We start from the raw sequence: 21,702 nt of genomic DNA, 5'->3' as shown, positions 1-21,702 counted from the left end.
GCCAGCCACGCTGTGGAGTACTTGGACGCGTGTGATGGAGCATTGTCCTGCATGAACATCATGTTTTTCTTGAAGGATGCAGACTTCTTCCTGTGCCACTGCTTGAAGAAGGTGTCTTCCAGAAACTGGCAGTAGGACTGGGAGTTGAGCTTGACTCCATCCTCAACCCGAAAAGGCCCCACAAGCTCATCTTTGATGATACCAGCCCAAACCAGTACTCCACCTCCCCCTTGCTCGGACTGGAGCTCTCTGCCCTTTACCAATCCAGCCACGGGTCCATCCATCTGGCCCCTCAAGACTCACTTTCATTTCATCAGTCCATAAAACCTTAGAAAAATCAGTCTTGAGATATTTTTTGGCCCAGTCTTGACGTTTCAACTTGTGTGTCTTGTTCAGTGGTGGTCGTCTTTCAGCCTTTCTTACCTTGGCCATGTCTCTGAGTATTGCACACCTTGTGTGCTTTTGGGCACTCCAGTGATGTTGCAGCTCTGAAATATGGCCAAACTGGTGGCAAGTGGCATCTTGGCAGCTGCACGCTTGACTTTTCTCAGTTCATGGGCAGTTATTTTGTGCCTTGGTTTTTCCACACGCTTCTTGCGACCCTGTTGTTTATTTTGAATGAAACGCTTGATTGTTCGATGATCACGCTTCAGAAGCTTTGCAATTTTAAGTGTGCTACATCCCTCTGCAAGATATCTCACTATTTTTGACTTTTCTGAGCCTGTCAAGTCCTTCTGTTGACCCATTTTGCCAAAGGAAAGGAAGTTGCCTAATAATTATGCACACCTGATATAGGGTGTTGATGTCATTAGACCACACCCCTTCTCATTACAAAGATGCACATTACCTAATATGCTTAATTGGTAGTAGGCTTTCGAGCCTATACAGCTTGGAGTAAGACAACATGCATTAAGAGGATGATGTGGTCAAAATACTCATTTGCCTAATAATTCTGCACTCCCTGTATATATTAAAGGGGGATCTGCCTCTATACACTTAAGGGTGGGAATCTGCCTATATACACTAAAGGGGATCTTGCACATGGGCGTGCGTGCGAAGAGGATGAATGGGGGGCACCAAAATCTGATTACGCGCAGGGTGCTGTGAAACTTAAGGCCAGCTCTGGTTATATATGAGTTTTATGCCATTTGTAAGCAGCTATGAAGAAGGACCACATCGTTCCGAATCATGTCAGCTGTGTGACAATCGGTGATCCCAGGATACGTCCACAATAAAGTATTTGTGACTTTTCTATGGACATTGTGTGAACCTTTCTACTGTCCACAGAGTGGAGTGGAGGAGAAATGAAGGGCTGGGGGAGAAATAGAGGGGGAGTGGAGGAGAAATAGAGGAGGACTGGGGGAGAAATAGAGGGGAGGGGGTGGAGGAGGACTGGGGGAGAAATAGAGGGGGAGTGAAGGATACATGGAGTGGGAGAGAGACGTGGAATGATGTGACGTGCAGAGGTGGAACAGCAGGATAGAAGCGGAGCGGTGGAGGAGAGCAGGAGGAATAGAGGAGTAATGGTGGAGTAATGAGGAAGGGTTGGTGAAGCTGCTGCCACCTGGTGGTGCTGTGATGGGGGAGTTGCATTCCTATAGCTCTGCTGTCAGTAGATGGTGCTGTGCATTGTTACAGTTGGTAAAGTAATGAGGATGCTGTGCCTTTTAGGGATGATCAATGAGATGCAAATAATTCTGATCTGATCCAGGATTATGCAAATACTGTATGCAAATATATGCGGCCTGAAAATGGACCAGACAAATCCTGGCAAGGTGGAATTCAATTGGTCCATTTTCAAGCTGCATACATGTGCATACAGAATTTGCATAATCCTGCATCGACTTGGAATAATGCGCATCTCATTTCCCTACTTTAGTTATAGATCTGCAGGCAAAGTGATGCTGTAATGAGGCATTTCACAATCGCAATGCTGCCAAAAACTTACACCGCCTGTTAGACGTACAGTGTGACTATGTAGTGAAGCATACAGTACAATGTAAGTATGCTTCACTGCCACTGTAAACGTACACATTGCACAGTTAACAGCATACTGTGCATTACTGTGTCAGAATTTGCTGCATAGTACTTCAATGCACTCTATATGAAAGGCCCATAGGCATATCACTGCGCCACACTGCGATGCAATCATATTGTCTCTTGCGACCAGAAGGAGCTGTAAATGAAGGAGTTGTACTGTTATAGATCTGCGAACACTAGGTGGTGCTGTAATAATGAGTTGCTACCTTATAAGGCAGCTGCCACTAGATGGTGTTATGTATTGTTACAGGTGGTGCTTTCAAGCGGTATTGTCACCATAAAAATTAAATTTCAACAGCAACTGGTCTGTTTCAGGGGCGTTGCTAGGGCCTTTGATCCGGGGCACCAACCTGGAACCTGTTGCCATGGTGCCCCGGATCTATTGAGTGGCAGGATGGGGCACTGGGCAGAGCGGGGGGGGGGGGGAGCGGGCAGTTAAAAACTCACCTGTCTTCAGATGGCCGCAGGCACAGCTTCCATGTGCTTCCGACTTCCTCCCCGCGGCATCCGTCATCTTGGTTACAGTGCCCCCTGTGATGACATCACAGGGGGCGCTGTTACCAATGCGAGGGGCGCCGTGGGGAGGAAGTCGGAAGCACATGGAAGCTGTGCCTGCGGCGATCCGAAGACAGGTGAGTTTTTAACTGCCCGCTCCCCCCCCCCCCTCCTCGCCACTCCGCCCAGTGCCCCCTCCTACACTAGGGCGAGCTGCCTATCTAATCTATACTGGGGGAACCTACCTATCTAATCTATACTGGGGGAACCTACCTATCTAATCTATACTGGGGGAACCTACCTATCTAATCTATACTGGGGGAACCTACCCATCTAATCTATACTGGGGGAACCTACCTATCTAATCTATACTGAGGGAACCTACCTATCTAATCTATACTGAGGGAATTTACCTAGCTAACCTATACTGAGGGAACCTACCTATCTAATCTATACTGGGGGAAGCTACCTATATAACCTATACTGGAGAAACCTACCTATCTAACCTACACTGGAGGAACCTACCTAGCTAACCAATACTGAGGGAACCTACCTATCTAACCTACGCTGGGGGAACCTACCTATATAATCTATACTGGGGGAACCTACCTATCTAACCTATACTGGGGGAACCTACCTATCTAACCTACTCTGGGGGAACCTACCTATATAATCTATACTGTGGGAAGATGCCTATATAATCTATACTGGGGAAAGCTGCCTATATAATCTATACTGGGGGAAGCTGCCTCTATAATCTATACTGGGGAAGCTGCCTATATAATCTATACTGGGGGAAGATGCCTATATAATCTATACGGGGGAAGCTGCCTATATAATCTATACGGGGGAAGCTGCCTATATAATCTATACTGGGGAAAGCTGCCTATATAATCTATACTGGGGGAAGCTGCCTATACGGTATAATCTATACTGAGGGAAGCTGCCTATCTAACCTACACTGGGGTAAGCTGCCTATCTAACCTATACTGGGGAAACCTATCTATCTAACCTACACTGGGGGAAACTGCCTATATAATCTATACTGGGAGAAGCTGCCTATCTAATCTATGCTGGGGGGAAGCTACCTATCTACAGCCAAGCAAAGCCCCAGGACCCCAGCCCAGCAAAGCCGAGCCCTCAGCAAAGCAAACCCCCCAGCCTAGCAAAGCCTTCTGGTCCCAGCCCAGCAAAGCCCCCAGCCCAGCAAAGCCCCCCAAAATGCCCCCAGCAAATTGCCCAGCCCAGCAAAGCCCCAGCAAGTCACCTAGCAAAGCCAGGCTGGCTCAACATCACCGCCATTCAGGCCAGCACAGCATCACCACCAGCCAGGCCGACACAGCATCACCGCTAGCCAGGCCAGCACAGCATCACCCCCAGCCAGGCCAGCACAGCATCACCACCAGCCATGCCAGCACAGCATCACTACCAGCCAGGCCAGCACAGCATCACCGGCAGCCAGGACGACACAGCATCACCACCAGCCAGGCCAGCACAGCATCACCGTCAGCCAGGCCGGCACAGCATCACCACCAGCCAGGCCGGCACAGCATCACCACTAGCCAGGCCAGCACAGCATCACTACCAGCCAGGCCAGCACAGCATCACCACCAGCCGAGTACAGCACACAGGACAGAAGCCAGGTGAGAGGCTTATATATGTAAAAATACTGCCTATTGAATATATTTAAATTCCGCCACTGCTATGTTCAAGTACATTTGGCCCCACCTATGACCACGCCCACTTTATGGGAGGGAGGAAAACAAGAGTCAGGGAGGATATGATGTCAGCATTAGCTTGGCAAAATGGCCACTGCCTAGAATAGGATTTTCTGCTTTTCCTTTATAAAATTTACAGTAATCATTGCGTGGATAGCACAATACATCTGTTATGTAAGTAGAAGTAGTATTTATCTACTTATATATGTGTTTTTTTTTCTAGGTTAGCATGGGTGTCGCTAGTACTTTAAAGGAGAACTGTAGTGAGAGGTATATGGAGGCTGCCATATTGATTTCCTTTTAAGCAATACCAGTTGCCTGGCTATCCTGCTGATCCTCTGCTTCTAATACTTTCAGCCAAATACCCTGAACAAGGATGCAGCATATCAGGTGTTTCTGACATTATTATCAGATCTGACAAGATTAGCTGCATGCTTGTTTCTGGTGTGATTCTGCAGGCAGATAGCTCAGCAGGGCTGCCGGGTAACTGGTATTGCTTAAAAAGATCAATATGGCAACTAGTGTTGGGCGAACAGTGTTCGCCACTGTTCGGGTTCTGCAGAACATCATCCTGTTCGGGTGATGTTCGAGTTCGGCCGAACACCTGATGGTGTTCGGCCAAACCGTTCGGCCACATGGCCGAACTAAGAGCGCATGGCCGAACGTTCCCCGAACGTTCGGCTAGCGCTGTGATTGGCCGAACGGGTCACGTGGTTCGGACCCGAACGCGCTCTGATTGGCCGAACTGTCACGTGGTTCGGGTAAATAAATACCCGAACCACGTCATATCTCCGCCATTTGTCTGTGGGTTTAGCTTTGGGTAGGCAGGCAGGGTAGTTCGCGCTCCAGCCACGCTAGCCAGGGTCCCCCAAGTCATTGTGTGTCGCTGCTGGGAACAGTAGTACACCGCTCGCTCAGCCACACTATATAGCATTGTGTTTACTGCCACTCTGTGTACCTCGCTTAGCCACACTATATAGCATTGTGTTTACTGCCACTCTGTGTCTGCTGGGAACAGTAGTACACTGCTCGCTCAGCCACACTATATAGCATTGTGTTTACTGCCACTCTGTGTACCTCGCTCAGCCACACTATATGACATTGTGTTTACTGCCACTCTGTGTCTGCTGGGAACAGTAGTACACCGCTCGCTCAGCCACACTATATAGCATTGTGTTTACTGCCACTCTGTGTACCTCGCTCAGCCACACTATATAGCATTGTGTTTACTGCCCCTCTGTGTCTGCTGGGAACAGTAGTACACCGCTCGCTCAGCCACACTATATAGCATTGTGTTTACTGCCACTCTGTGTACCTCGCTCACCCAGCACTATATAGCATTGTGTTTACTGCCACTCTGTGTCTGCTGGGAACAGTAGTACACCGCTCGCTCAGCCACACTATATAGCATTGTGTTTACTGCCACTCTGTGTACCTCGCTCAGCCACACTATATAGCATTGTGTTTACTGCCACTTTGTGTCTGCTGGGAACAGTAGTACACCGCTCGCTCAGCCACACTATATAGCATTGTGTTTACTGCCACTCTGTGTACCTCGCTCAGCCACACTATATAGCATTGTGTTTACTGCCACTCTGTGTCTGCTGGGAACAGTAGTACACCGCTCGCTCAGCCACACTATATAGCATTGTGTTTACTGCCACTCTGTGTACACCGCTCACCCAGCATTATATAGCATTATTGTGTTTACTGCCACTCTGTGTCTGCTGGGAACAGTAGTACACCGCTCGCTCAGCCACACTATATAGCATTGTGTTTACTGCCACTCTGTGTACCTCGCTCACCCAGCACTATATAGCATTGTGTTTACTGCCACTCTGTGTCTGCTGGGAACAGTAGTACACCGCTCGCTCAGCCACACTATATAGCATTGTGTTTACTGCCACTCTGTGTACCTCGCTCAGCCACACTATATAGCATTGTGTTTACTGCCACTCTGTGTACACCGCTCACCCAGCACTATATAGCATTATTGGGTTTACTGCCACTCTGTGTCTGCTGGGAACAGTAGTACACCGCTCACCTGCCACTGTATAGCATTGTGCTCTGTGTCGCTGCTAGGAATAGTGGTACACCGCTCACCCACCACTGTATAGCATTGTGCTATGTGTCGCTGCTGGGAATAGTAGTACACCGCTCACCCACCACTGTATAGCATTTCTGTACTGCCACTGTACTGCTGCCAGTCAGCGTGTACTTTAAGGATAAGTGAAATGAGGAAGAAATCCGGTGAAAGAGGGAGGGGCAAGGGAAGAGGTGTTTGCCCTGACGGTTCACGTACAGGCCACAGGGGAGCACCCAAGAAAACCCACTCAATACCGCCCATGTTGTCCAGGACAACAACCCTTACAAATCCAAAAGAACAGGACCAGATAATTACTTGGATGACCTCTCAAGCGTCCAGCAGTGGGTTAAGCAGCACCAGCACATCACGCACGAGGTCCGAGTCCTCAGCCAGTTACAAGGAGCCAGTGGGCACAAAGCTGACACAACCGGCAGCGACACCACGCACACAACTGCCAAATAACCAGTCCGAAGAATTTCCTCAGGACACAATGGGGTATTCGCAGGAGCTATTCCCAGCCCAACAAACTTCCACCTTTGAAAGGTCAATGGAGGAACAGCCAGAAATGTTGTGCCCGGATTCACAACCATTAACTGTGGGAAATGCACCGCGCACTGAAATACAAGGCGAGTCCGAGGACTTTGAAACCCAAATCCCAGAGCAAGTTGGGCAGGAGGGGTTGCAATTGCAGGAGGTCGGCCGACAAGATCTGGAAGACGACGTTGGAGTGAGCTGCGCAGAGGTGGTTCTGGGGAGCTCTACTCCACGGCGGCGGCCCCCCACAATGACATATGACGAGTTTGAGGAGATGGAAGAGGAGGGTATGGACAATGTGGACATAGACCCAGATTTTGTTTGTGAACGAGAACATCGCCGTCGTAGCAGCAGCACAGATGAGTCTGTTGGAGAACCCACTACTGCACGAGTTCGCCTTGTGCCACAAGGTAGGCGGCGCGCAATTTCAGGCACCACAAGCGTGGAAGTTCAAGTGAGAGGCAAAAGAGGCGCAAACAGAAATCGCCAGCAAGGCAGGTGCTCCAAAGTCTGGGCTTTCTTTGAAGACTGCACTGAGGATGGTACTATGGCGATTTGCAAGGTGTGCAAGACCCGCCTGAGCAGGGGGAAAAGTATTAACAACCTCTCCACCACCAGCATGAGCCGCCACATGCTATCCAAACATCCCACTCTGTGGGCAAACGCGGCAGGACAGGGTACCAGCAACACTGCCTCCCTTGGGGTCACCAGACTCACCACCAGACCCGCCTCAGCAGCAGCAGTAGCCCAGCCATTGCGTGGTTCACAACATTCACAAACATCAGACGACGCTGACACTGTCACTTTCCGGAGTAGTGCTCTTGAGGTCTCCCAGTGTTCATCAAACACAACAACCAACAGCCCTTCAGTGTGCAGCTCTACGGTTCAGTTGTCTGTCTCAGAGATGTTTGAGCGCAAGAGGAAATTGCCAGCAAATGACCCCCGGGACGTGGCAGTAACAGCCAGCATAGCCAAGCTTCTGGCCTGCGAAATGCTGCCATATCGAGTGGTGGAGACAAACAGCTTCAAGGGCATGATGTCAGTGGCCATCCCACGTTACGTGGTTCCCAGCCGCTACCACTTTGCGCGCTCTGCAGTGCCTGAGTTGCATGAGCACGTGGTCAGCAAAATAACCCGAAGCTTGAAGAATGCCGTTGCCTGCAAGGTTCACCTCACCACTGACACCTGGACGAGTGCGTTCGGCCAGGGTTGATACATCTCCCTTACCGCGCACTGGGTGAACCTTGTGGAGCCTGGCAGCGATTCCTCACCTGCTACGGCGCGGGTGTTGCCCACGCCGCAAACAGCTGCACCGCCGTCCCTCCCACTGGATAACAACAGCAGCACCTACCTCTCTGACTCCTTCTCCTCCAACGCATCTCAAAGCTGTACCTCATCCGGAAACGCTAACCCAGCAGCAGTAGGATCGTGGAAGCAGTGCAGCACAGCTGTTGGCATGCGTCAGCAAGCGTTGCTGAAGCTGATCTGCCTTGGGGATAAGCAGCACACAGGGGAGGAAATTTGGAGGGGAATAAAGGAACAGACGGATTTGTGGCTGGCACCGCTGGACCTGAAACCGGGCATGGTTGTGTGTGATAATGGGAGTAATCTCATTCGCGCTTTAAGGTTGGCTAAGCTGACACACATCCCTTGCCTGGCGCACGTGATGAACCTAGTAGTTCAGCGGTTCCTGAGGACATACCCAGGCGTGGCCGATCTTCTGTTGAAGGTGTGACGAGTGGCCAAACATTGTAGAAATTCCAGTACTGCTTCGGGGGCACTCGCCAAGATGCAGGAGCGCTTCAATCTCCCCCACCATCGCTTGCTGTGTGATGTCCCTACACGCTGGAATTCTACGCTGCACATGCTAGCCCGCTTTTGCGAGCAGAAGAGTGCAGTGGTCCAGTACATGACGGCGCAGTACCGAGGCGCATCCGGACAGCTGCCAAGCTTCTGTGGATCCGATTGGGCCAACATGTTGGACCTCTGCCAAGTCCTCCAAAATTTTGAGCAATCCACGTTGCTTGTGAGCAGTGACAACTCTTCAGTCAGCATTACCATACCACTGCTGTGTTTACTGAAGAGGTCAATGTTGAAAATCAAGGAAACAGCTGTCATGATGCAACTGGGGGAATCTGAAGGAGAAAACGATCAGCGTGATGGTACCAACATCAGGCCATCCGCCTCAGGAAACGCTGGCCCCAGCAGCTATGACCAAGAAGAGGAGGAGGAACAGCTGGAGTTGGAGCAGGAATTTCCTGCCACCACTGACGAGGGCCAGAGCGGTGCACGTTGGACTTCCGCAATTCAGCGCGAATGGTCAGCAGAAGCAGACCAGGAAGAAGGTGATGACTATGATGCATCACAACAACTATCACAACGCTCACAAGAGGATGATGAGGATTCTGGCAGGACTCTGGCACACATGGCTCAATTCATGCTAGACTGCATTGAACGCGACCCACGCATTGTGCGCATTCTGGACAACACCAATTACTGGGTTTATACCCTTCTGGATCCACGGTACAAACACAATGTTCCAAAACTGCTTGAAGAAAGAGTCAGACAGGTCAAAATGGAAGAATACCAGCAGGCCCTTGTGGAGACTTTAGAGAGGAGATTGACATCCTCCCCCTCCTCTAGCCAGTTGTACGCCGACAGACTGACTTCCGCAAACCCAGGACGACCAGGAGGGCAGCAAACAAGACAAGCCGCAGCTAGTGCCCAAAAGGGAATCGGCAGTGTCCTTGGAGTGGGAAAATTTTCTGACACCCATGCAGCAGCAGCCCACAGAACAGCAAGCGTGCAGATCCACCTCCAACACCGATCGCCTGGAGAAGATGGTCAAGGACTACATGTCAGATGGCGTAGCTGTGTTGAACAATCCATCTGCACCCTTCAACTATTGGGTATCGAAGCTAGACACCTGGCACGAACTGGCAATGTACGCAATAGAGGTGCTGGCTTGCCCGGCAGCCAGCGTTATGTCGGAACGCTGTTTCAGTGCTGCCGGAGGCATCGTCACAGATCGGCGTATCCGCTTCTCCACAGAAAATGCAGACCGTCTGACTCAAATTAAAATGAATCAATCCTGGATTGGAAACGACTATGCAACACTCCTGGACCCCAACCAAGTAACATGAACAATGACCATTTGTGATGGGTTAGCGTTGCCGTTCCCTGTTTATTGAACCTCTCATCTTTATTACATTTATGACTGCATGGCGGCAAAAAGCATTGCTATATCCGCACGCTATTTGTCCTCATGCAAGGCCTGGGATGTTGTGTCTCAAAAAGCGTGGCCTTCTCCTCCTGCGCCTCCTCCTGTTCCATCACGTGTGCTGCTGCTGCTGCTGCTGGGTTAGCATTTCCGGTCCCTGTTTATTGAACCTCTCATCTTTATTACATTTATGACTGCATGGCGGCAAAAAGCATTGCTATATCCGCACGCTATTTGTCCTCATGCAAGGCCTGGGATGTTGTGTCTCAAAAAGCGTGGCCTTCTCCTCCTGCGCCTCCTCCTGTTCCATCACGTGTGCTGCTGCTGCTGCTGCTGGGTTAGCGTTGCCGGTCCCTGTTTATTGAACCTCTCATCTTTATTACATTTATGACTGCATGGCGACAAAAAGCATTGCTATATCCACACGCTATTTGTCCTCATGCAAGGCCTGGGATGTTGTGTCTCAAAAAGCGTGGCCTTCTCCTCCTGCGCCTCCTCCTGTTCCATCACGTGTGCTGCTGCTGCTGCTGCTGGGTTAGCGTTGCCGGTCCCTGTTTATTGAACCTCTCATCTTTATTACATTTGTGACTGCATGGCGGCAAAAAGCATTGCTATATCCGCACGCTATTTGTCCTCATGCAAGGCCTGGGATGTTGTGTCTCAAAAAGCGTGGCCTTCTCCTCCTGCGCCTCCTCCTGTTCCATCACGTGTGCTGCTGCTGCTGGGTTAGTGTTGCCGGTCCCTGTTTATTGAACCTCTCATCTTTATTACATTTATGACTGCATGGCGGCAAAAAGCATTGCTATATCCGCACGCTTTTTGTCCTCATGCAAGGCCTGGGTTGCGTCTCAAAAAGCGTGGCCTTCTCCTCCTGCGCCTCCTCCTGTTCCATCACGTGTGCTGCTGCTGCTGCTGGCCTGGGTTAGCGTTTCCGGTCCCTGTTTATTGAACCTCTCATCTGTATTACATTTATGACTGCATGGCGGCAAAAAGCATTGCTATATCCACACGCTATTTGTCCTCATGCAAGGCCTGGGATGTTGTGTCTCAAAAAGCGTGGCCTTCTCCTCCTGCGCCTCCTCCTATTCCATCACGTGTGCTGCTGCTGCTGCTGGCCTGGGTTAAGCGTTTCCGGTCCCTGTTTATTGAACCTCTCATCTGTATTACATTTATGACTGCATGGCGGCAAAAAGCATTGCTATATCCGCACGCTTTTTGTCCTCATGCAAGGCCTGGGTTGCGTCTGAAAAAGCGTTGCCTTCTCCTCCTGCGCCTCCTCCTGTTCTATCACGTGTGCTGCTGCTGCTGCTGCTGGGTTAGCGTTGCCGGTCCCTGTTTATTGAACCTCTCATCTTTATTACATTTATGACTGCATGGCGGCAAAAAGCATTGCTATATCCGCACGCTATTTGTCCTCATGCAAGGCCTGGGATGTTGTGTCTCAAAAAGCGTGGCCTTCTCCTCCTGCGCCTCCTCCTGTTCTATCACGTGTGCTGCTGCTGCTGGGTTAGCGTTGCCGGTCCCTGTTTATTGAACCTCTCATCTTTATTACATTTATAGGCAAGCTTTGAGGAAGGTAGGTAGGCACTCAGTAAATTACAGATGGGACAGATCGCTGAAAGGCAGTGTGCAAAACTTCAGCAGAAGCTACGTGCTCACGACATGAATAGTTCAAGCATTGTAACCATTTCAAGTAGGAGAGAAAACAGAAGATGTCTGGCACTGTAGCTTTAATGTGTGACAGCAAATGTACAGTTGATTGGCAATCAAACACACGAGGACAATGTCCGTGAAGATGCACGAAAAGCCTCCGAAGAAGCAAGGCTCACCCCATTGTGAAACGGCTGTAAGGCCGTGCACCCACTGGCGCCCACAGTCGCCTCTCCACCTTCAGCAGAGCACGATAAGTATTATCATCTTCACGGACATTGTCCTCGTGTGTTTGATTGCCAATCAACTGTACATTTGCTGTCACACATTAAAGCTACAGTGCCAGACATCTTCTGTTTTCTCTCCTACTTGAATTTATTACATTTATGACTGCATGGCGGCAAAAAGCATTGCTATATCCGCACGCTATTTGTCCTCATGCAAGGCCTGGGATGTTGTGTCTCAAAAAGCGTGGCCTTCTCCTCCTGCGCCTCCTCCTGTTCCATCACGTGTGCTGCTGCTTGTGCTGGGTTAGCGTTACCGGTCCCTTTTCCTGGAACCTCTTCTCTGTATTACATTTATGACTGCATGGCGACAAAAAGCATGTTACCTGTGCAAAGAAAAATGACATTTTCCACATTTAAAAGACAGTTTTTCCTTTGAAACTTTACAATCAATTTTCTCAAAAACTATAAGCTCTTTTTCAAATATTTTTTTTCCTCTTGTACCCACTCCCAAGGTGCACATACCCTGCAAATTTGGGGTATGTAGCATGTAAGGAAGCTTTACAAAGCACGAAAGTTCGGGTCCCCATTGACTTCCATTATGTTCGGAGTTCGGCGCGAACACCCGAACATCGCGGCGATGTTCAGCGAACGTTCGCGAACCCGAACATCTAGGTGTTCGCCCAACACTAGCAACCTCCATATACCTCTCACTACAGTTCTCCTTTAATGAGGTAATTCCACCTGCTTCTAGACCTGGTCTAGGTGGTGCTGTGTATTGTTGCAGCTGGTGTTATAATGAGAAACTTCCACCCTTAGGGCCCTTTTCCACCAGCGCGTTTGCGCTGGCTGAATCGCAAAACCGCAAACCGCTAGCGATTTTACAATCGCTACGGTTTGCTTTTTAACATAGGAATCGCGGTAGGTCATTTCCACTACCGCGATTCGTTTTTTACTTGATCGCGATCGCGCCGCGGAGCGACTTTTGCCGCGATTTTGCTATGCAGTGCATAGCATAGCAAAATCGCGGCCGCGAACGTCGGGGAATCGCCGCTATTGCGATTCAGCAATCGCTAGCGTTCAGCGTGAACGCTAGCGATTGCTAGTGGAAAAGGGCCCTTACAAACCTGCTGCCTGTTACGATCGCTTCTGCAGCGTTTACTGCTGGCTGCAGTGGTATTGCAAGCCAAGCAGTTCTGATGTCATTACATGCATTTGCTTGCATAGTTTGGTTTGCACTTAAACTAGTTGCTGATTCCATCTGCAGTCGCTCTGAAGTTAATGACAGTTTAATATGCTTTTGTGTAAACAAACATTGTCTGCTGCAATGGAGTGGCAATCCCTTTCCTGCAGGCTGCATATCATTGTCTGCCTTTTCCTGCTGTCAGCCTGTGATTAATTACCATTCACTTGTGTGGGAATCTGCAGGTCTGCTCCCATTGGATGACCTCAGTATAAAGAACTGCTTCCTGCAATGCTCCATGGGCTACCATAGTCTCAGATTCTGTCTGTTACTCTGCTTGTGCCCCACCTCGTTCCTAGTCCGTGTAGACTGCGCTGACTCCTGCGAAGGGGTCAGCGAGTCCTCCTAGTTCTGCTCTTGTTCTAGAAGTTGTTACTTTGCTTGTCTTGTGTCATATATTGGTTCATCGCCAATATATACGCATACTTGCACGTTTTGTTATTTTCCTTGTATTCGTGTTACGTTGATACATCAGTGTCGCTGATATATATGTACACGAACTGTTTATATCCTGTGTTCAGTTAGTCAGCTTTCCAGCACGTTTTGGTAGCTTGCGCGTATCGTGATCACCCGTGCTGAGTTAGTATCCTGCTCCTGGTTCTGTTTGTGGATTGCGTTCCTCTCTGCGAAGAGATAGCGAATCCTTCTGAGTCCTGTTCCCTGTATTGCTCCAGTCCTAGTCAGTGTTCCTGCTTATGTCATATATCGGTTCATTGCCGATATATACATATGTTAGTCAGACGTTACAAATAGTTTCATTGATAGCTGTAATTGTAATACGCTAGGAAAACATACTTATTGTATATTTGTCTGTGTTACGTTCATCTATCTTGATCTTCCTATTTCCTGACTATCCTGTCCTGTCTTTGTGAGGCACGCCATCGCTGCAACGCATTGGCTGCCTCATTCCAGTCTGTCTTGTTGTGGACGCTTGCTGTCACTGAGTAGTGGCTAGTTAAGCAAGCATTCATTCTGTCTACCTGTCCTGATCTCCTCAGTCCTGGTTTATGCGCTCAGCGCTACTTTGCGCTGAGACGTTATCACGAAAGTATTGTTTGTGGCTGTTCGGATCTGCACCGGCTCTGTGCACCACAATCTCCTATTGGAGTCAGTCCTCTCCTCCACTAAACTGGGGATATCCTGATTCCTTGTGCTGGTGTGTGTACCTCCTTCACGTCAGCTTATGTGTTGCATGCTGACTGTGGAGAATACACCTCCAAGCCTAACACTGCCACTGGGTGTTGTTGTATGTTCCATTATAGGCCTACTGCCACTAGGTGGTGCTGTAGGCTTTCTTATAGACCTGCTGCCACTAGGTGGTGTTGCACGCTCCATTATAGGCCTACTGCCACTAGGTGGTGTTGTATGCTTCCTTATAGACCTGCTGCCACTAGATGGTGTTGTATTCCCCCCTATAGAACTGCTGCCACTAGGTGGTGTTGTATGCTCCCTTATAGACCTGCTGCCACTAGGTGGTGTTGTATGCTCCCTTATAGACCTGCTGCCACTAGGTGGTGTTGTATGCTCCCTTATAGACCTGCTGCCACTAGGTGGTGTTGTATGCTCCCTTATAGACCTGCTGCCACTAGGTGGTGTTGTATGCTCCCTTATAAACCTGCTGCGCCACTAGTAGGTGGAGCTGTATGCTCTCTTATAAAGCTGCTGCTACTTGGTGGTGTTGTATGCTAATTTATAGGCCTCCTGCCACTAGGTGGTGCTGTGTGCTCCATTACAGACCTGCTGCCACTAGGTGGTGCTATTATTATTATTTATTGCATTTATAAAATGCCAACATATTATGCAGCACTGGACAATAAATACATACAATGATACAAAGGATGGCAGACGTAACAAGGTTATACAACACAGGACAAAGCTATACAAGGAAAACAGTACAAAATACATGATCATGCGTTTTGGGCTGGTTAGGTAGGCCCAGTAATACAAGTACAGGCTGTCATAGGAAAGGAGCACATGATAATGTAGAATACACTAAGGAAGGGAGGACCCTGTCAAAGGCTTACAATCTAAGGAAAGGAGAAGTGGGCATACTAGGTAGGGCTGTAGAACAAGTAATCAGTAGAAATTTACTCTGTGTTAAAGTTACGTTGTTGTACGTGCTCTTATAGACCTGCTGCCACTAAGTGGTGTTGTATGCGCCCTTATAGACCTGCTGCCACTAAGTGGTGTTGTATGCACCCTTATAGACCTGCTGCCACTAAGTGGTGTTGTATGCACCCTTATAGACCTGCTGCCACTAGGTGGTGTTGTATGCTCCTTTATAGACCTGCTGCCACTAGATGGTGTTGTATGCTCCCCTATAGACCTGCTACCACTAGGTGGAGCTGTATGCTTCCTTATATACCTGCTGCCACTAGGTGGTGTTGTATGCGCCCTTATAGACCTGCTGCCACTAGGTGGTGTTGTATACTCCTTTATAGACCTGCTGACACTAGGTGGCGTTGTATGCTCCCCTAGAGACCTGCTACCACTAGGTGGTGTTGTATGTTCCCTTATAGACCTGCTGCCACTAGGTGGTGTTGTTTGTTCCCTTATAGACCTGCTACCACTACGTGGTGTTGTATGTTCCCTATAGACCTGCTACCACTAGGTGGTGTTGTATGTTTCCTTATAGACCTGCTGCCACTAGGTGGTGTTGTTTGTTCCCTTATAGACCTGCTACCACTAGGTGGTGTTGTATGTTCCCTATAGACCTACTGCCACTAGGTGGTGTTGTATGCTCCTTTATAGACCTGCTGCCACTAGGTGGTGTTGTATGCTCCCCTATAGACCTGCTACCACTAGGTGGTGTTGTATGCTCCTTTATAGACCTGCTGCCACTAGGTGGTGTTGTATGCTCCCCTATAGACCTGCTACCACTAGGTGGAGCTGTATGCTTCCTTATAGACCTGCTGCCACTAGGTGGTGTTGTATGCGCCCTTATAGACCTGCTGCCACTAGGTGGTGTTGTATGCTCCTTTATAGACCTGCTGCCACTAGGTGGTGTTGTATGCTCCCCTATAGACCTGCTACCACTAGGTGGAGCTGTATGCTTCCTTATAGATCTGCTGCCACTAGGTGGTGTTGTATGCGCCCTTATAGACCTGCTACACTAGGTGGTGTTGTATACTCCTTTATAGACCTGCTGTCACTAGGTGGCGTTGTATGCTCCCCTATAGACCTGCTACCACTAGGTGATGTTGTATGTTCCCTTATAGACCTGCTGCCACTAGATGGTGTTGTTTGTTCCCTTATAGACCTGCTACCACTAGGTGGTGTTGTATGTTCCCTATAGACCTACTGCCACTAGGTGGTGTTGTATGCTCCCCTATAGACCTGCTACCACTAGGTGGAGCTGTATGCTTCCTTATAGACCTGCTGCCACTAGGTGGTGTTGTATGCGCCCTTATAGACCTACTGCCACTAGGTGGTGTTGTATGCTCCCCTATAGACCTGCTACCACTAGGTGGAGCTGTATGCTTCCTTATAGACCTGCTACCACTAGGTGGTGTTGTATGTTCCCTATAGACCTGCTACCACTAGGTGGTGTTGTATGTTCCCTTATAGACCTGCTGCCACTAGGTGGTGTTGTTTGTTCCCTTATAGACCTGCTACCACTAGGTGACGTTGTATGTTCCCCCATAGACCTGCTGCCACTAGGTGGTGTTGTATGCTCCTTTATAGACCTGCTGCCACTAGGTGGTATTGTATGCTCCCCTATAGACCTGCTACCACTAGGTGGTGTTGTATGTTCTCTTATAGACCTGCTGCCACTAGGTGGTGTTGTTTGTTCCCTTATAGACCTGCTACCACTAGGTGGCATTTTATGTTCCCCTATAGACCTGGTGCCACTAGGTGGTGTTGTATGCTCCTTTATAGACCTGCTGCCACTAGGTGGGGTTGTATGCTCCCCTATAGACCTGCTACCACTAGGTGGTGTTGTATGTTCCCTTATAGACCTGCTGCCACTAGGTGGTGTTGTTTGTTCCCTTATAGACCTGTTACCACTAGGTGGTGTTGCATGTTCCCTATAGACCTACTGCCACTAGGTGGTGTTGTATGCTCCTTTATAGACCTGCTGCCACTAGGTGGTGTTGTATGCTCCCCTATAGACCTGCTACCACTAGGTGGTGTTGTATGTTCCCTTATAGACCCGCTACCACTAGGTGGCATTGTATGTTCCCCTATAGACCTACTGCCACTAGGGGGCGTTGTATGTTCCCCTGTAGACCTGCTACCACTAGGTGGTTTTGTATGTTCCCTTATAGACCTGCTGCCACTAGGTGGTGTTGTATGTTCCCTTATAGACCTGCTGCCACTAGGTGGCATTGTATGTTCCCCTATAGACCTACTGCCACTAGGTGGCATTGTATGTGCCCCTGTAGACTTTCTACCACTAGGTGGTGTTGTATTTATTTATTTATTTTATATTTTTATTTATGTCTACAAGATTTACATACATAAAAAAATTACCACAATTCAAGTTGTATATAAACTTCATCCTTAAGGTGGCCACACACGATACAATAAAATGATCTGATTTTACAGTAATTCGATAAAAACGATCGTATCTCTCGAAAAAATCGAAAGCTTTTTTTTTCATTCGACTGAAAAATCTGATCGGATTTCCCGTTTTTTTCGATTTAAATCGATCCGGAATGCCAGATATTTCTCTTCAATTTCTACCAAAGATTGTATGGTGTGTGTTGGATTGTTAATTTATTAATATACACACCCTAGCAATTTCCTCTGAGTTTCCAATCATTTATATCACAATTGAGGAAAAAAATTAACATAGGTGTGTGGTACATTGGTCATATTTTTGAAATGTTACAATCAGTCAGAAAAATTGATTGCAATTCTTAAATTGAACAGATATTTAAAAAATTGTATGGTGTGTGGCCACCTTTACAAATACAGTGGTTTACAATGGCCATTATATACTATAAATGGAACTATACAAAGCAGCCTATTTTCTATTCACAATAATTCCTTCCTTCACCGTTATTTTGATTTCTAATACTTTATCTCTCTAATTGCACTTTGAAGACAAAGAAAAAGAACACAACAAAAAGAAAAACAAAAAACAAGTCACTTGTTATTCCCTATCCTATCCTTCCGAGGTGGTGTATCCATTTCCTGAGCTCCATGAGCTAAGCATTAATTATCTTTATTCATCTATCTGCCAGGGAAAGTAGACTAAATGTTTAATACATCATGTAGAGAAAATAGTTTTTTTATTCTTATCATTCTATGTTCCCTTATAGACCTGCTGCCACTAGGTAGTGTTGTATGTTCCCCTATAGACCTGCTGCCACTAGGTGGCGTTGTATGCTCCCCTATCGATCTGAGCCACTAGGTGGTGTTGTATGCTTCCCTATAGACATGCTACCACTAGGTGGTGTTGTCTGTTCCCCTATAGACCTGCTGCCACTAGGTGGCGTTGTATGCTCCCCTATAGACCTGCTGCCAATAGGTGGTGTTGTATGCTTCCCTATACACCTGCTGCCACTAGGTGGAGCTGTGTGCTCCCCTATAGACCTGCTGCCACTAGGTGGTGTTGTATGCTTCCCTATACACCTGCTGCCACTAGGTGGTGTTGTGTGCTCCCCTATAGATCTGCTGCCACTAGGTGGTGTTGTATGCTTCCCTATAGATCTGCTGCCATTAGGTGGTGTTGTATGCTTCCCTATAGACCTGCTACCACTAGGTGGTGCTGTATGCTTCCTTATAGATCTTCTGCCACTAGATGGTGCTGTATGCTTCCTTATAGACCTGCTACCACTAGGTGGTGTTGTATGCTTCCCAATACACCTGCTGCCACAAGGTGGTGTTGTATGCTTCCCTATACACCTGCTGCCACTAGGTGGTGTTGTATGCTCCCCTATAGATCTGCTGCCACTAGGTGGTGTTGTGTGCTCCCCTATAGATCTGCTGCCACTAGGTGGTGTTGTATGCTTCCCTATGGACCTGCTGCCACTAGGTGGTGTTGTATGCTTCCCTATGCACCTGCTGCCACTAGGTGGTGTTGTGTGCTCCCCTATAGATCTGCTGCCACTAGGTGGTGTTGTGTGCTCCCCTATAGACCTGCTGCCACTAGGAGGTGTTGTATGCTTCCCTATGGACCTGCTGCCACTAGGTGGTGTTGTGTGCTCCCCTATAGACCTGCTGCCACTAGGTGGTGTTGTGTGCTCCCCTATAGACCTGCTGCCACTAGGAGGTGTTGTATGCTTCCCTATGGACCTGCTGCCACTAGGTGGTGTTTTGTGCTCCCCTATAGACCTGCTGCCACTAGAAGGTGTTGTATGCTTCCCTATGGACCTGCTGCCACTAGGTAGTGTTGTATGCTCCCCTATAGACCTGCTGCCACTAGGTGGTGTTGTGTGCTCCCTAAGGGCTTGTTCGTCTTTTTGTAAGCACCAGCGATTTTCAAAATTGCCCTAAAAGCGCCTGTGCAATGATTCCCTATGAGAGTGCTCACATCTGAGTGGTTTGATTCCGATCCGCTCACCAAAGTGCTGCCTGTACCATTTTTGGGGCGATTTGCCTCAATGGCAGGTATAGGGAAATCGCAAACCTCTTGAAAAAAACGGTTTGTATAGCGATTTCCCTAGCGCCTTCATTAATAAATACATTGTATTTATTTATTCCTGGGTGAAAGAGTTCACTTCCTGACTAATGTCAGGAAGTGGAAAAAAAACAGAATCGCGCTGCAAAAGCGCTTAGAAAAGCGCTTTATAAAAAATTCCAGTGCGCAGGTAAGCACCAGGAGGCGCTCAAAAATTGCGCTAAAAAATTGAAAACCGCTGTCATTTCGATTTTAGATGCTGCCAATAGGTGGTGTTGTATGCTCCCCTGTAGACCTGCTGCCACTAGATGGAGCTGTGTGCTCCCTTATAGACCTGCTGCCACTAGGTGGAGCTGTGTGCTCCCTTATAGACCTGCTGCCACTAGGTGGAGCTGTGTGCTCCCTTATAGACCTGCTGCCACTAGGTGGAGCTGTGTGCTTCCTCATAGACCTGTTGCCACTAGGTGGTGCTGTATGCTTCCTTATAGACCTGCTGCCACTAGGTGGAGCTGTGTGCTCCCTTATAGACCTGTTGCCACTAGGTGGTGCTGTATGCTTCCTTATAGACCTGCTGCCACTAGATGGAGCTGTGTGCTCCCTTATAGACCTGCTGCCACTAGGTGGTTCTGTATGCTTCCTCATAGACCTGTTGCCACTAGTTGGTGCTGTATGCTTTCTTATAGACCTGCTGCCACTAGGTGGAGCTGTGTGCTCCCTTATAGACCTGCTGCCACTAGGTGGAGCTGTGTGCTCCCTTATAGACCTGCTGCCACTAGGTGGTTCTGTATGCTTCCTCATAGACCTGTTGCCACTAGGTGGTGCTATTTTCTTCCTTATAGACCTGCTGCCACTAGGTGGAGCTGTGTGCTCCCTTATAGACCTGCTGCCACTAGGTGGAGCTGTGTGCTCCCTTATAGACCTGCTGCCACTAGGTGGTGCTGTATGCTTCCTTATAGACCTGCTGCCACTAGGTGGAGCTGTGTGCTCCCTTATAGACCTGTTGCCACTAGGTGGTGCTGTATGCTTCCTTATAGACCTGCTGCCACTAGATGGAGCTGTGTGCTCCCTTATAGACCTGCTGCCACTAGGTGGTTCTGTATGCTTCCTCATAGACCTGTTGCCACTAGGTGGTGCTGTATGCTTCCCTCCCTATACACCTGCTGCCACTAGGTGGTGCTGTATGCTTCCTTATAGACCTGCTGCCACTAGGTGGAGGTGTGTGCTCCCTTATAGACCTGCTGCCACTAGGTGGAGCTGTGTGCTCCCTTATAGACCTGCTGCCACTAGGTGGTGTTGTATGCTTCCTTATAGACCTGCTGCCACTAGGTGGAGCTGTGTGCTCCCTTATAGACCTGCTGCCACTAGGTGGAGCTGTGTGCTACCTTATAGACCTGCTGCCACTAGGTGGTGTTGTATGCTCCCTTATAGACCTGCTGCCACTAGGTGGAGCTGTGTGCTCCCTTATAGACCTGCTGCCACTCAGGCTGTGTGTGTGTGTGTGTGTGTGTGTGTGTGTGTGTGTGTGTGTGTGTGTGTGTGTGTGTGTGTGTGTGTGTGTGTGTGTGTGTGTGTGTGTGTGTGTGTGTGTGTGTGTGTGTGTGTGTGTGTGTGTGTGTGTGTGCGCGCATTTAGAGTGTATGCATGCCTGTACAGTGTGTGTGTGTAGAGTGTGTGTGTAGACTGTATGCATGCCTGTACAGTGTGTGTGTGTAGACTGTATGCATGCCTGTACAGTGTGTGTGTATGTCTGAGAAGAGTGTGTGTGTGTGTGTGTGTAGAGTGTATGCATGCCTGTACAGTGTGTGTGCATGTGTGTGTGTAGACTGTGTGCGCAGAGTGTGTGTGTAGTGTGTATGTTTGCAGACTGCATGCCTGTACAGTGTGTGTATGCCTGTAGAGAGAGAGAGAGAGAGAGAGTGTGTGT

At 48.8% G+C, this 21,702-nt stretch overlaps 1 protein-coding gene across 2 annotated transcripts in view; it reads left to right on the top strand.

Annotated features, from left to right (window-relative positions):
* The window catches only part of LOC137518074 (zinc finger protein 665-like), a 46,869-nt gene that overhangs the window by 11,246 nt on the left and 13,921 nt on the right, over positions 1-21,702 (top strand). The gene's annotated exons all lie outside the window — the stretch shown is intronic.

Source organism: Hyperolius riggenbachi, chromosome 5 (assembly GCF_040937935.1).
Source record: "Hyperolius riggenbachi isolate aHypRig1 chromosome 5, aHypRig1.pri, whole genome shotgun sequence".
NCBI classification, from domain to species: Eukaryota; Metazoa; Chordata; class Amphibia; order Anura; family Hyperoliidae; genus Hyperolius; species Hyperolius riggenbachi.
Note: the sequence above shows the minus strand (reverse complement) of the source record. Positions and strands in the feature narration are given on the sequence as shown.